Source organism: Camellia sinensis, chromosome 9, assembly GCF_055761805.1.
Source record: "Camellia sinensis isolate YWXY chromosome 9, ASM5576180v1, whole genome shotgun sequence".
NCBI lineage: Eukaryota > Viridiplantae > Streptophyta > Magnoliopsida > Ericales > Theaceae > Camellia > Camellia sinensis.
The window spans coordinates 146,535,962-146,551,829 of NC_138969.1; the positions used below are offsets into that span (position 1 = coordinate 146,535,962).

General features: G+C 36.1%; 1 long non-coding RNA gene and 1 pseudogene across 2 annotated transcripts; both read left to right on the forward strand.

Moving 5' to 3' along the window:
* The first annotated feature begins 268 nt into the window (after positions 1–268).
* On the forward strand, positions 269–10,838 carry LOC145799803 (DUF21 domain-containing protein At2g14520-like; annotated as a pseudogene).
* A 39-nt stretch (positions 10,839–10,877) lies between these two features.
* Positions 10,878–12,227, forward strand: LOC145798786 (uncharacterized). 2 transcript variants are annotated; one of them, XR_014340413.1, is made up of 4 exons: positions 10,878–11,181; positions 11,253–11,336; positions 11,413–11,599; positions 11,730–12,222. It is a non-coding gene; the product is annotated as an uncharacterized LOC145798786 (long non-coding RNA). The 2 variants fall into 2 exon arrangements; XR_014340412.1 differs by having other exon boundaries at positions 10,878–11,336; positions 11,730–12,227.
* The last annotated feature ends 3,641 nt before the right edge of the window (positions 12,228–15,868 follow it).

The window sequence follows — 15,868 nt, forward strand, 5'->3', positions numbered from 1 at the left end:
ATAGATTTTTGTTAGACTCCCAATGACTGGAAAGGTTCTCCGTTAAGCAATGGGTTTTACCTAGAACAATTTCTGACCACTGTCCAATCTTAACTAAGGAGGACGAAAGGGATTGGGGCCCTAAACCATTCAGGTTTATTAATGCTTGGACATCACATCCTAAGTTCATGCCTGAAGTTACAAAGACTTAGGAGGAAACACAAGTACGAGGGTGGGATGGTTACAGACTTATGAGAAAACTTTATAATCTAAAAATTCATCTAAGGAAATGGACAAGGAGGTGTTTGGAAATGTAGACAATCAACTGAAGTCAGCAGAAGAGGAGGTACATAAGTGGGATCTGAACGCAGAGCCAAGGCCCCTACAAGATTTGGAAATAAAGAAAATAAAAGAGGTAAGAAGCCAGGTGTGGAAACTTAGTAGAAATAAGGAGAGGTTGTAACATCAAAAATCCAGATTGGTGTGGGCTTGAAATGATGATCAAAACACTAGGTTCTTTCATCTCGTGGCTGCCAATAGGCAGAGGAAGAACCTACTAGATTCAATCATAGTGAAAGATGTGAGCTTTGAGGAACTAGACCAGGTTAAGCAAACAGTTGTTAGCTACTTTAGAAAGCAGTTTTCAGAAAATTAGAGCTTAAGGCCCAAACTTTTAGGCCCCTTTTCCACCATAGGTTCTGAGGTAGCAGAGACCTTAGAAGTATTGTTTACTAAAGAAGAGGTCTGGGCAGCAGTACAGGACTGTGATGAGAATAACGTCCCTGGACTAGATGGTTTTAACCTATCTTGCATTCAAAAGTACTAGAAATTAATGAAAGGGAAGATAGTTCAACTAATGCATGAGTTTCATTCTAATGGAAAGCTTTCAAAAGGAGTGAACAACTCATTCATAGTTTTAATTCCTAAAAGGGATAATCCTACAGGCTTGGGGGATTACAGACCAATCAGTTTGGTAAGCTTAGAATATAAGATTTTGGCCAAGGTGCTATCTAGAAGATTAAAAAAGGTTCTACCATCAGTGATTAGTGAGGTACATACAACTTTTGTGAGTGGCAGGCATATATCTTAGATGGGGTGCTAATTGCAAATGAAGTTGTTGATTAGTGGAAAAGATCAAAGAAGAAAGGTGTTATCATAAAATTAGACTTTCAGAAAGCCTATGATTCAACAAATTGGGAATTCTTACTTTCAATGTTAAGAAATCTAGGTTTTGGTAGAAAATGTGGCTAGGGTGGATGAAGACTTGTTTCTTTACAACAATGGTGTTTGTATTGGTTAATGGTTCACCTACTGAAGAATTCCAACCAAAAAATGGGTTAAGGCATGGGGATCCTCTCTCTCTTTTTTTGTTTAACATTGTAGCAGAAGGCTTAAATCTTTTATAGGAAAGGGCTAAGAAGAAACAACTATTTAATGGTGCTACTATTGGCCCTAATGAATTGAGAATCTCACATCTACAATTTGCTGATAACACTGTCATATTCTGTGAAGGTGATGAGGTGGAAATTATTAACATAAAGAGAGCATTAAGGTGTTTTGAGGTGATGTCTGGGTCAAAAATAAACTATCACAAAAGTGTGGTATGTGGGGTGGGCTTCTAGGAAGATCAAACTAAGGAGTTTGCTAGAATCCTGAATTGCCTTACTAGTAAATTGCCTAACAACTACCTAGGATTGCCTTTAGGGGCCAATCCCAGGAGGAGAAGCACCTAGCAGCCAATTGTGGAGAAAGGAAGAAGAAGTTGTTTTCTTGGAAGAGGAAAATTATGTCTTATGTTGGGAGACTCACTTTGATCAAGTCAGCTCTTTCAAACTTGCCAACCTATATCCTTTCAATTTTTAAAATGCCTAAAGGAATAGTTAAGGCTATTGATAAGATTCAATCATCATTCTTGTGGGGTGGATCTGACAGTAAAAAAAAAGTGCATCTAGTCAAGTGGAGAGAGGTAACCAAAAGCAAAATTCAAGGAGGGTTGGGGGTGAGAGATTTAAGTGAAGTGAATAACTGTTTGTTACTAAAATGATAGTGGAGGTATGGTAGAGAAGACAAAACATTGTGGAAGTCTGTGATGTGCTCAAAGTATGGAAGAGTAGGGGGTGTTCGATACCAGCAGTAACTCATACAGGAGTGGTCTCCGTAATATGGCAAGATTTACTTCTTACTTCAACAAATTAGGGTTTGAGAGAGTTCTATGCTGGTAACTTTAAAATAAATGTTGGAAATGAGAAGAGAATTCAGTTTTGGTAAGATGCTTGGTTTAGTAACATATGTCTAAGGGATGAATTTCCCAGATTATATAGTTTATCCATTGAGAAAGAGGAGTCTTTGCAACAGATGTATGCCAAGAAGAGTAACTTAGGGGTGTGACAGCTTAATTTCAGAAGACAACTTCTAGCTTGGGAAGAGGAGGAGATAAAGAGATTGAATGGTATGCTAGAGGGATCTCCTCCAATTAGACATGAGTATGAAGGTAATAATTCAAGGTAGTGCTCTGTGGGCCTCTGTGTGGAAGTGGTGGGTAAAATCGAAAGGACCAAGTCTGAAATTACCTAAAGGGTTGTGGGAAAATATAGCTACCCAAAAAGTGTAATTTTTCGATTGGTTAGTGTAGACACCCCATTTTTGACCGTCCTCGAGACTTGGACGTCATCGTTTGAACACTCGATGGTTTCGTATGCTTGTGTTCATTTTGAGTGCCTGAAGTTCTCGGTCGAGCGCCTTGCCTTCGAGCCTCTAAACTTTTCTGTTTTGTGCTTGGTTGTGGACCAAGAGCTTGTTGTTTCAAGTCTGGAGGAGAGGGTGCCCTACCGGCCATCCCTATAGTCCATCGGCCATGGCTTGTACGTACTGGCCATCAGTGGTGGCCGGTCGGCCACATTGATGGCCGATCGAACACTGGTTATGGCCGACGGCTATTTTTCTCCTTTTTCAGATATTTGTTTGTCAGTTGTGCCAGCTGTTGTTCAATGAAGTGCATCTCCATACATGTGTATGGAGGGATGAATACAAGCTCTAAGCTTGTTTTTCTATATATAGCGGGATCTCTCCCCCATTTTGGAGGGTTAGACAATTTTAATCAAAATTTTCTCTCTCTCTTCTTATTTTGTGTTTTGTAGTTAGCTTTCTCTACACTTTTGCACATAGACCCTTGATCAATCTTGACTACCTTGGAGCTGAGGTTCTAGGAGGTCTTCTTGGAGCCTTAGAAAGGGTTTTGAGCTTGAATTTGTGCTTGAAATTGTCTTGTGCTTCAAGAGGTATAAGACTAACCTTTTAAAATTGTCTTGCATAACTTGTGTTACTATCTTGTGTACTATTTTGACCTGGTTTTTCAACTACAAAAAGCTCTGTTTTTGAGGTTTGAAAATGGTAGATTAAGTCTTGGGGAGTTAAGGGGTTGTCTTCTTTTTTTGCTCTTTGGCTTGTAAAGCCTTTTGTGCCATTTCTTACCACCCTTAAACCAACATTTTTGGCCCTTTTAACCACTGAAATTCAGAGTTATTTCAATGGTAAAAATCAACTTTTGAAGTCCAAAATAGGAGGAGTTAGCCTCCCTTCTTTCTGTCTTGCTTCCATGCCTAGGTTGCTTTACATGTTAGCTTGATTTTCTAGCTTAGCTTTATTCAAGCAAGTTTCAAGCTCTGTTTTGGCATGTTTTGGCTCTGTTTTGGACTGGATGGAGCACTTGAGGCTTGCTTTGTATGCTTGTAGTGCAATTGTGCTTGATAGTCTAGCTTGTGCTATGTTTTAGCCTCTTATTCTGGCTATCTTTAGCTTAATTCAAACATGTTTTAGGACTCCTTTTAGACTGTTTTAGGACTATTTTGAAGTGTTTGTACCTTTTGAGCTTTGTATTGCATGCCTATAGTGTAATGGTCTTCACTAGCTCATTATTTGCTTTAAGCATGAAATGCTTGAGTTGCTTGCATGTTGTAGTATTATTTTGCATGTAATCTCAGCATCATAATCTTTGTCACATACTCATTTGTTCCACTCTTTCAATTGCTTTTGAGAGTTGTTTCAAGTTTGGGATCCCTTAAGCTTGAGATAGAGTTTATGCTTAATGGTTTTAATCCTCTTTTGAGGGTTTCTACTAACCAACAGCATGACCTCTCTCTTGCCTTAAATCATCCCTTGGTTGACACTTCTTTCTCTTTGGAGGACACTCACCTTGGACTTAATCGATTAAAGGACTAATCGGTAATGTAAAATGAGTAAACAAATTAGACAAGTAAAAGAGGCAAGGAAGATTGGAGCATTTCATACTCAAAGTGATGAAATGAGCCAATCTCCTTAGTCTCCATTGTCTTTGATCACACATGATAAGGTGATGGTCTTGAGTCTTGTTTTTGTATACAATAAAGGTGTACTTCTTGGTTCTTTGGCCATCATGCATTGAAAATGCTTGCTTGGTGGTTTTGGAGCCAAGAATTACACTCCTTTGACTTTGTGTAATGATAAGGAGGGTAATAGTACACATACTCCTTGAGAATACACTGCTTTACCTATATTTGCTCTCTGTTGCAGCAAAAAAAGAGAAGTCCAAGAAAGGGGTGGCCGACCGGCCGCCAATAGTGGCTGACAGCCACCAATTGTAGTCAACCGGCCATCAATGAAAAGTTTGTTCAGTGTGTTCCTGAGGTAGAGCAGAGGTGTGCTGGAAGTTGGTGTAATTTTCAGTCGTCAAAACAAATGCAAACAGAGGTATCCGATGGCAAGGCGGTGGATTCTCGAGAGGAAGCCAATCGAACATGCATGCGTCCCTCGCCCTCGAGGCCTTTTGATTGCTTTAATTAGCTTATAGTAGCTAGTTCAATTCAAGTGTTATAAATAATTAATTAATTTAACTAGCTATTCAATTCGGTTTGTAATAATAATTAGCTAGAATAGTTAATTAGTTTTTTGTTTGTAATAGTTAGCTTAATTAGCGTAGCTAGTTAGCTTATTTATTCGGACCCTCCTTCGCGAGGGCGTAATGTTGTAATAAGTGTGCGTGCGTGTGTGCATGTCTTCCAACCCCACGTCTTTCTCCCTTTTCTTTAACTGCTTTCGATGGTTAGTGTAGGGACATTTTCGATTAGCATACCTTATGCTTGCATGTTTGCATCATTCATTCGTATTGCATGCACCGAGGCTTGGCGCATTATTCAAGCTGCATTGCAATTTCAAATACTTCTTTGAATATGTGTTTAATCGCATGTTTTTCAAATCAATTCATATGCCATATTAGTAGCCGAGCCTATTAATGACATTATTGCATGTGTTGCATTAGGCATCTTACATAGTTAGGATCATGCATCTTTCTAACTAGTTTTTGTTTTGACTTGAAGTACAAGGTGAGTTTTTACGCTTTAGCATATTTGCATAAGTGTGAATGTTGCCATGTTTCGCATGCTTGCCATGGGGCTATGTGCTTAACTGCTAAACAGCATGAATGCCTATGGATGAAGGCTTTGTTGCTTGAATTAGAACAGTTCAACGAATGTGAGTTTTAAACCCACTTTACGAAGTGGCAAATCTTGTTTTAAGCCCATCATGTTTTATGGCAAATCCGCATCTTTTAAGCACACTTGAATGTGGCAAATTCAAACCATTTTCGAAAACAAACATGAGTTGAATTGTTCCAAATTGAGCAAACTAGTCTATACTTGCTTGTGTGCGTCACATAGTAAAGCTAGTTTAATAACCGGAATAAGAACACATAATGTTTATAAAATAGCATATCATGATTAGTAGAGGTCGATCTTTGATCGAACGAGTGGAGGTGCTCATTTCAGGCCCTTTCCCTCTCATACCTAAGTTCCCGAGTCGAGACAACTTTGGTGATGACGGACACGTGGCCTTTGGCACGAGTCAGGTTTTCTTAAATTCCTCAAAAATAAAATATTTAGATGGCGACTCTGTAATCTGGCAAAGCGGTTCAACTTTGGCATTATTTGACTTAAAATCAATTTTCCAAAAAGATTTGCCGGATTGGACTCTTTGGTGTTTATCAGTTTCACATTGTACTTGTGAGACTAGATTCAAAACCGCGGGAGTCCGAACTGTGAGGCCTTTCTTTTCAAACCCTTTCCAAAAGGTGCGGTGCGAGAAAAAGGCGAGTCCACAGCTAGCTTGGAGAGACAGAGTTAAAGCTTCAATCTTTCTTCAAAGGATTGGGGTATTAGATGCTACTGCCAACACTTTGTGTGTATTCTGCAAAACAGAGGTGGAATCAGTAGACCATGTGCTATTGTTTTGTCCACTGTTTTGGAAGCTGTGGTCAAAAATCATAAGTTGGTGGAACCAATAATCCTGGGCAATTCCTAGATCAATCAAGGACCTTCTTCATTGGTGGTCAGGTGGCAAATTGGAAAGTTGGTTGTTCAAAATGTGGAGGATAGTACCCTTAATTGTGTTGTGGTCTGTTTGGAAAATGAGAAATGATTTTCTTTTTAATGGGGTCCAACCTAATTTTGAAGTATTAGTTGAAAAGGTGATGTTGCAAATTGATTTTTTGGTTAAAGTGCATATGGAGGTGGATTATTCAACTCAAGATATTGTCTCTAACTTCCATCAGATTAGATTTTCTATTTGAGGGTGCAGGCTTTTGTTCTACTACATTGGCTGCAACAGGACAATCAAAGCGTACAAACCCAAACCTTGTGTTTGTTGATTTCCTCCTCTTTTGTGGAATGAATACATCCTTTACCACTCCAAACTTTATAAACAAAGCATACATACTTCGTGGTTCCATTGAACCAGGTAAGTTATCCACAAACAGAATGCACAAACCTGCTATTCTACCTTCTTTTCCACCTATCTTGATTTGCTTTTCTTTCTCTCTGTTTTACCACTGGAATCCATCCTCCATCCTTCCTTTGCTGCTCCATGTCCAAATAGTAAGACCGTAAATAATGTTTGGAGCACTTATGTGTAGGTCCTAGTAAGTGAGTTTATTGTCTAATAGGTCCTATGAGAAAAATTTGTCATAAAAAAAGTCACTAATTGTAAGTTTTAGCGACAATTTATAAAAATCATGACAAAAAAAAGTCACTAATCGTCATTTTTTAGCGACATATATAAAAAATTGTCACAAAAAAATTATTTTTAGTGACAATTTTGCCAAGACTTATTTTTAATAGGACTTAATGAGAATTAAGTCCAACTATTAGGAGCTATTGATAGTTTACCCATAATGGGGTTATTCGGTCGAGTTCGGATCCTCTACCATGTTACCCTGCAGTGGTTTCTGCGGCGCCCTAAAACGACGTCGTTTTGGGGCAAAATTTCAAAAAAAAAAAAGAAGGAAAAATCAGGACCAGAGGAAGAGAAAGAGGGGAAGAAGAAAATGGTTCATCGGTCTCGCCACCAACGGCAGGGTTTATGAAGAAAAACGAAGTTTCAAAATCTCTATGAAAGATTTGAGATCTAAAATCAAAGAGAAAAGGAAAATTTTTTGACTATTTGTTCTTCTTCTTCAATTCTCAGTTCCTTTTTTCAAACCTTTAAAACTTTTTCTTGGCTGCAAATTAACAAACACTTTAAGCGTCTCCTTTTTCACACCTTTAAGTTGCCCATTTTTCACATTGAATCCAAATCTCTCTCCTCTCAAAATGCATAAAAACAAACTTGTAATTTTTTTACTTTACTAACCTTCAAATTCCAACTTCAAATTTGACAAATACAAACAAACATCAAACAGAAGAGAGAGAGAGAGAGAGAGAGAGAGAGAGAGAGAGAGAGAGAGAGAGAATCAAGTAGGGGGTTGTGGGAAGAGATCGGGCGGCGGAGAATCGGAGAAGTAGACGCCGGAGAATCAGACGGCGGAGAGAGAGAGAGAGAGAGAAACAGGTAAATATGGATGTTCAAAGTGTTAATATGCATGTATGTATGTATATATATATATCAGATTCTTCTTTGTTCTTCGCCTCTTTCTCTTCCTCTAGTTCTGCATTTTTTTTTTTTTTTTTTAAATTTTGCTCCAAAACGACGTCGTTTTACGGTGCTACAGAAACCACCGCAGGGTAACACAGTAGAGGATCCGAACTCTACTCGGTATTTCAAAATAATTACCTAAGTTCCTACTACTGATAATTGCCCAAATTTCTCTTGGATTGGGTAACAAAAAGTCACTAGACCCAACTCTCGAAATATAAAAACTAAAATAGAATTTAAAAACATAATAAATTAAAGTTCCCCACTTTCAAACAACACCTATGGAATTCCTCTCTCTCAATTGCATTCTCTTTCTCTCTCAATCTTGGGTGGAACGTTGCAGGTATTTTCTCTCTCTGCCCTTGTAGTTCTGTTAGTTATAGTGTTTTTAGTGGATGGGTTTGAGAGAAAAATGCATAAAATAGAATGTATGGGTTATTTAGGGATGACCAAATGAGAGAACATGCACAACACCATTAACAAATGTGGGGCCACATGCAACATACACAATATTTAAAAATATGAGTTCACTACAAGAAAAATGAGATTTAACGACGTTCATTTAACGACGTTTTTTTAAACGTCATCTTTTTCAATATTTTACCACGTTTGATAAGCGCCACATTTTTTTAAAAATAAAACGATACCGTTTTTAGAAGAGAGGGCGTGTTAAAGCGCCTCCAAATGTCCAACTCTCCCTCGCGCAAATGTACAACTTTCCCACGCGCGCGCGCTCTCTCTCTCTCTCTCTCTCTTCAAATGTCTTATTTTGGGTCAAGGACCCAAAACACTCGCTTACTCTCTCACTCACTCTCTGGATCGATCTCACTCTCACTCTCTCTCTCACAACCCTCTCTAAACCCTAATCTCTCTCAACCGATCGAATCAACCGATCGAATCAACCTTCTGCAGCCCCGTTTGATCCAATCTCAGAGCGATTGGTGATTTATCTCAGATCCAATCTCAGAGCGGTTGGGGATTCATCTCAGATCCAATCTCTAAGCGATTGACGATTTCGATTTTGATTTCGAAGTTCTCTCTCTCTCTTGATTTCGAAGCGCCATCGCCGCCACCATCTGCACCGGCGAGGGGAGCGAACACCATCGTCTACTAAGGTGAGCATCACCTGATTCCCGCATTAGGGCTATGGCGATGCATTGATTGAAGCCTCGATCATCATCGCTTTTACATTTATTGGTAATTATTCCCAAAATATTTAAAAATAATAATTTATTTTCTATATTTTTAGTGTTGTGTTTGGGTTTACAATCAGTGTTTTGAAGGAGTTGTAGTGATAGACAAATTTTCTTCTAAAAATCTGGTTCATTTTCAGCATTTTCATTATGAAAGGACAATGTTGATTTGGTTGTTGATTTTCGTTTGTGCAGAGAAGGATCAAGAATTGGGGGAAGCCTTAGAGAGAAGGCAGTTGAAGAGTTTCTGTTCTATATGTATTCTCTCTTCTGTTTAATTGCCATTCTATATATTTTTTTAATATAAATAAATGCTAGTCTGAATTCATCTGAATGTGTCTGCCCATCTGTTCTGATAGAAAAAGTGCTTATTAGAAAACTTGAGTTATGTTCTTGTAGCATGGATACATTTTCTAAAGAAGTGCTTTTAGAAAACTCAAATCTATTTTTCGCATCATGATGTTTCAATTTTCCTGGTTAAATCAGCATGGTGAATTTGCATGTGCTAATTACTACTAGTCTGTGTGAACAGATTATACCACAATCTGTTTGTTCTAGACATGGGTTGGCTATTGGTGCAGCTGTAGCCCCATTTGTCCGCGTTCTTGTTTGAATTTGTTTTCCTGTAGCATATCCAATAAGCAAGGTACTTGTGTTTGCTCAGCACTATTGCATTGCATTATTTAAAGCAAATTCATTGGTTGGTCTTTCTAATTAGTCTTCTTGGCTACCCTTATTGTCTGTGATTTTCAGCTATTAGATTTTCTGCTAGGACATGGACATGTAGCACTTTTCCGTAGAGTTGAGTTGAAAACACTAGTTGATTTGCATGGTAATGAGGTAAGTAGACACATTTGTGAAAGTATTACGAACTAACGACATTATTTTTATTTTATTTATGATGCAATTTGGTCCATCCCCCTCCCACCCACCCACCCACCCACACCCAAAAGAAAAAAAAGGTCTCCAATTGAGGAATCCTTAAAACATCCATCCAATACTCCTCCCTTTTTCCTACAAAATGTGCTGCTTGCAGGAATTTTAATTTTCTCGTCTATAAAAACGTCTCCCGAAGTTAATGTTATCCCATTTTTATTTTTCACTTCAAACTCCATTGCAAAGAGCTTCTTTTTCCTTCTGTTTTATCTTGTGACTTGATAGTCTTCTGATTACCTGTAAACAGGCTGGAAAAGGTGGAGAACTCACACATGATGAGACAACAATTATTGCTGGAGCACTTGGGCTTACTGAGAAAACAGCCAGTGATGCCATGACTCCCATATCTGACACTTTTGCTGTTGATATCAATGCCAAGCTTGACAGGTGTTGCATGCTTTGGAAAACTTTTGAATAGAAGGTTTACTTGAAGTCTTTTTTAACTTTGTTTTGATCATATATATGATGATGCTTGATATCTAATAGGGAGCTGATGAATTTAATTTTGGAGAAAGGGCATAGAAGAGTGCCAGTCTACTATGAGCAACCTACAAACATAATTGGACATGTTTTGGTAAATTGTTTGTTTGTGCTTCATGTAATTTGAAAATAAATTGTTTATTTTGTCACTCTTTGGAGAATGATCATTTTTCAACTGACTTTAGTTTATTAGTATGCTCATTTTTTAAACTTGACATGCTGTTTTAGAACCATCTCTGCTCATTTTCATTTTCTCTTACCCTCCTGCTTCACTCCGCCCTATCTAGAAAGCATATCTCATAGTTTGGGACCTTAAACTATAAAATGTTGTAAAAGCTTCTTTGTCTTCCTTTCATCTGAGTAATAGCATTACAGATTATACCACAGCCCACAAACATTTGACCGTATTATAGTTTCCTCACAATTTTAAACATTAGGAAAGAACTAAGACCCATATAGATAGATCTAGTTCTTTTCTTACTCTAGTTTGTTTCTTCTCTTTATCAATCATAACGGCACTTTAAAATTAGTTGGAATTGCTTTCATGTAGCAAATCACAGGCACATTGTTAGATCTCCAGTTCTAATGCGGGAATTGTGGCTTGAGATGTGGCATGATAACTATCCTGATTCAAAATCAAAATTTGTTACAAAAGGTGGATCTCTTCTTTCTTAGTTCTTTTTGTTTCATTAAATTGTTTTACCTCTTAAATTTTACATGGAACAGCTAAGCGTGACCTTTGAGGGAAGATGACTGTTATTGGGATTATGGAAAAGTTCGTTGTGCATGGCCTGAGCATTGTGAATATAGGTATTTTTCTTACATGTTTTTTAATTATTTTTTCAAATATTGTGGTCATCAGTTTCCCTTATTGCATTATGTACAGATACGTTTTATTTTGTGAAAGGGCTCCTAAATTTTCTACTTTCATTTGAAGAAAACTGTGAAGAGTTATCTTACACAACATCAAGTCAACATTCACAAGGACCCATAATTAATATATATATATTCAATGCTAAGAAATGTTGACAACAGATGATGTTGATAGCGCACTCAGCTTAAGAAATGTTGAGGTAATTCCATTTCAAAAATATTCAATGCTATAGCTTTACACTGTGTTAATTCCTATGTTCTATTTATATTCCTATAGGATTGTGCTTAAATAGCCATGTTTGACCATAATTATCATTGCATGGTTGATAGGGAACAACCAGGATTCTTCAGTTTTGGCTCAATCTTCACAAGTAGAAACAAGAACGATTAAATTACAATCAATTTGCAATTTAAGTGATTATTTCTTATCGGAACGACTAAATTACAATCGAGGTGTCCTACCTTAATTCTGGTTGACCAACTTAGTTGACAATTCTGGTTGACCTTTGAATGGCTAAAATATATTTGCTTTTTGTACAATCACCTGCTAATATATTTGACCTTTGAGGTGTCCTACCTTATGCTATGTAAATTGATTATTATTTTAGTACAATCACTTGCTAATGTGTTACATCATTGATGTTGGACTATTTTTTTTTGTCAAAACCATAATGATCCTGTTGTAAGATAGACCATGATTTGATTGAACAGTTGTGCTTTGTCCTTTTTAAAGTGCAGGGATTTGATCGATTATTACAGTTAAGAGTTGTGATATCAATGGAAAGAATTGTTGCAGCTCATTGTTTGTTATTCTTTTTCATGAAATTTTCTTAATGTCCATTATTTTAAAATTAGTTTCTTCTATTGACCCATGCAATGTATTTAGACCCCATAAACACCAATTAGTTTGATAAATTTATTTCTTGTTGGATTGACTTTAGTTGAACTATTATTGTGTTGAATTTATCCCTTCTTGTTCTCCGCCTCCTTTTCTTGTCGCCAGTAGTGCTAGAAGCCATAGCTGGCTTCAATAAAAGAGCCTTGTTCTTTTAATTTATTATGATGTTCTATAAAATTGTTATGGTATTATGAAGAATGGATGTACTTGCAATTATCTTACTTAGTCAAATAGGGTTACAAGAAAATTCAACCTGATCTTCTTAAATTCTTATGTAAAAGACATATAAGATAACTGAGAAAAAGAAAACACACACACACACAACATATATATCTCTGTATCTTCATGTACAGCCATGTCCTTTGTAGATTGAGTTGAGGTGGCCAGTCATTGCAAATAAGACCAATGACTACACCAATAAGTAGGGTTGTCGTCATACTCCCTATCAATAATTTGTTTCCAATCAAGCTGTTAATTTTTCTTGAAATACATTTTAGGATTGGGGAATTCTTGAGCATGTAGAAGATTAAATGATCTTTAAAGTGCTGCTTTGTATTTGTGCTATTAGTTGGAGTCTGCCATGCCGTACCAAGTTGTTTTCAGTGACCCCATTTTCTGTGTATAGTTTTTTGCCTCGGATATGTCTGGTTGCATGTATTCTTACTTTTAGAAGATAGTGCCTCTGTGTTCTGTATTCTCATTTTTTGTGCTTGAGCTGCTTTAGTTTATTAAGTGAAGCATTCTCTAGCGGTTCGTGTTTTTGTTTTTATTTTTTGTTTTTATTACATTAGATGCCTGATTCCTTGTGGCAGTTAGTGGGACCTAGGTCCTCACAGCATGGGAAGCAACTCTCTTCTTCCCTCCCGGTGCAACAAATACACCAAGGTTTACTCGATGACAGGCATAAAGCACATTCCACTTCAGGCATTTTCCCAAAACCAATTTCACCCCCTGGGAATTCTTCAAATGTTTCCTTGAGTGATATTACTAATCGTCAGAAGGTATTACATTGTATTTTATTTTTTATGAATAAGTACGGAACTGTATCAGATGGACACCAAGGGGGTGTCACCCCTGTACAGCAAAAGAAAAAAAAATTAATTAGACACAAGAACCCCAAAACTAAATCCCTTCCCTAAAATGTAACTCCTATAATATCTACCAAAAAATAAAAAGTCTCCTCGAAAAATGAATAAATCAGATTGAAGTAAGCTTTATAGACGTCTGTACATCCTTAGAAGGCATTGTATGTATTGTTTTCAATAAAATTATTCTTTTATTGGTTTTATTTATTTATTTTAATTTACACATCTAAGATGTTCTTTGCCTCCAGTTGTCTCTCGGTCTTTACAAATGATCTCATCACAGAATGCAACTGGCGTTCCAGCAGCTGTATTATCTTCTTCTTCCGGGTTTCTACATTCTTCCAGGGCAATTACTTCGAGTAAGTTATTTTATCATGCTTGCCATTTTCGATATTAAAATCCTTGGGATTTGATAGCCTAATCTCTATAACACAACAAAATTTTTGTAGGTCCTCTTTAAAGAGAGCTCAATTACAATTGTCAACAATAGAGCTCAATTACAATTGTCAACAATAGGCTTAAAGTTTATATTGATGGGCTTTCGTTTTTTTTGGAAAAATAATAAATAAAGAAATGTAATGAATCCCTTAAACAGAGCCTTCTGTTCAAACCTAAACTGTTTTTAAAGCTTCTTTTCAATTCTGGACGAAAACAAAAATTTTAGCCCTAGTTTTTGTTTAAATACTATTGAAGGAGTAAAGTTGTAACTTAAATCATAGATTTGTGTCAGGAGCAAAACTCTAACCACCTCTACCAAAAAAATTAAACAATTAAAAATAAATAAATGCAATCAAGTGATTAAGAAAATTAAGTTTACAAATTCTTCAATTTATGTTTATTTTGGTGAATCTGATTGTAATTTATGTTCTGATGCAGGTATGTAGACCAATGAAGACTAACAGTGAACTCTCTCATCAATTTGAATCAATTTGAATTTAACTCATCCAAACTTGAAATTTATGTTACAATCAGGAATAGATTTTTGAAATGCAATCTAGTGAAGTTCAATAGTTTCTTACTTTGGTGATATCTTGAGTTGGGGATAATTTTCTTGGTAGTAATTTGCCATCTCTTGTGTAAGTTTGGATCAATCATTATAGCTCAACACTTCTTTCTCGGTTAATGTCTTTGTTAAAACATGATTTGTGAATATGTTATTTTGTGATTAATGGTGATTGGATATTAAATTGAATTGGAAAGTGAACTAATGTTGTATTTGATGTTTGAATGAGAGTTATTGTTTCATGTTAGTGTTATTTTTCAGATTTTTTAGTTCAATCATATAAAATTAGCACAATTTTTTATTTTTAAAAAAAGAGGCTTTCACGGCGTTTCTAAAAACGTCGCTAAATATTATATCAACGGTTAGATTTTTCAAAAAGAGTACGACGGCGTTTTAAAAAGGTCGCCAAATAGCATGGTGATGTCATAGTGGAACTTTTAGTGGCGTTTTATAAAAACGCCGCCTATAATAATATAGCGACGTTTCTAAAGCGTCACAAAGTTATAGCGACGGCCGCATCTTCGACGCTTGGCGCAAAACGTCACAAAAAGTTTAGATGGCGTTTTTGAGACCTATAGCGGCGTTTTTTAAACGCCGCTAAAACCCTCATTTCCAGCAGTGGTTATCTCCGTATTTTTGGCGAATTGTGGTCTTCAAACTAATTTCTCAATATTTTGAGGTTACAAGACAATAATGTTGACAATAATGTTGTGTTTGGTTAGAGGATTTGAAAAGGGATTTGGAAAGAGAAATGAAAAAGGTAGATGAAATATAAATAAAATATACCTATATTTCACTTAATTTTACACACATTTTCTCTTTCCTTTTTCAAATTCCTTTCCAAATTTCCCAACCAAACACAGCGTAAAAGTTTTAGACCAGTTAATGCCTATATGAGTCCTTGTCAGACCTAAGAAGGTGATGTAAATTCTTGGAGATGGATAGGCAAGGCAAAAAAATGGGTCTAGCTCGGAATTGCGTAAAACTTGCTGAATTGATGAAAAACGCGATTTTAAGCATGATTTTATGTCTGTGGATCCCATTTGGACAAATTTCATCGTCTGGACCTTTAATTCAGGGTGTTATAACTCAATTAAAAGAAAATTCTATTATATTACAATTTTATCCAAAATTTCAAGTTAAACTTTAATTTTTAATCAATTTATACATATCTTGCTCACTTCTTTTGCACCTTTATTCATACATAACAATACAAATTAAAAAGGGCAAATTACATTAAAGGTGTATATAATTTGAGACTTATGTCATATTGGTTCTTAACTTTTTAATTATGGCACATTTGATTATAAATTTTAAATCTTATTTTAAATAAGAACAATTGAATATATCATTGCTCAATTTCAAGGGCAAAGTTATCAATTTGATAAAATATAAACTAATTTGATAAAAATAAATGTCAAAAAATATTTTTAAATTTTTAAAATTATTTCTATCAACCAATGATAAAATTATATAAAATTGA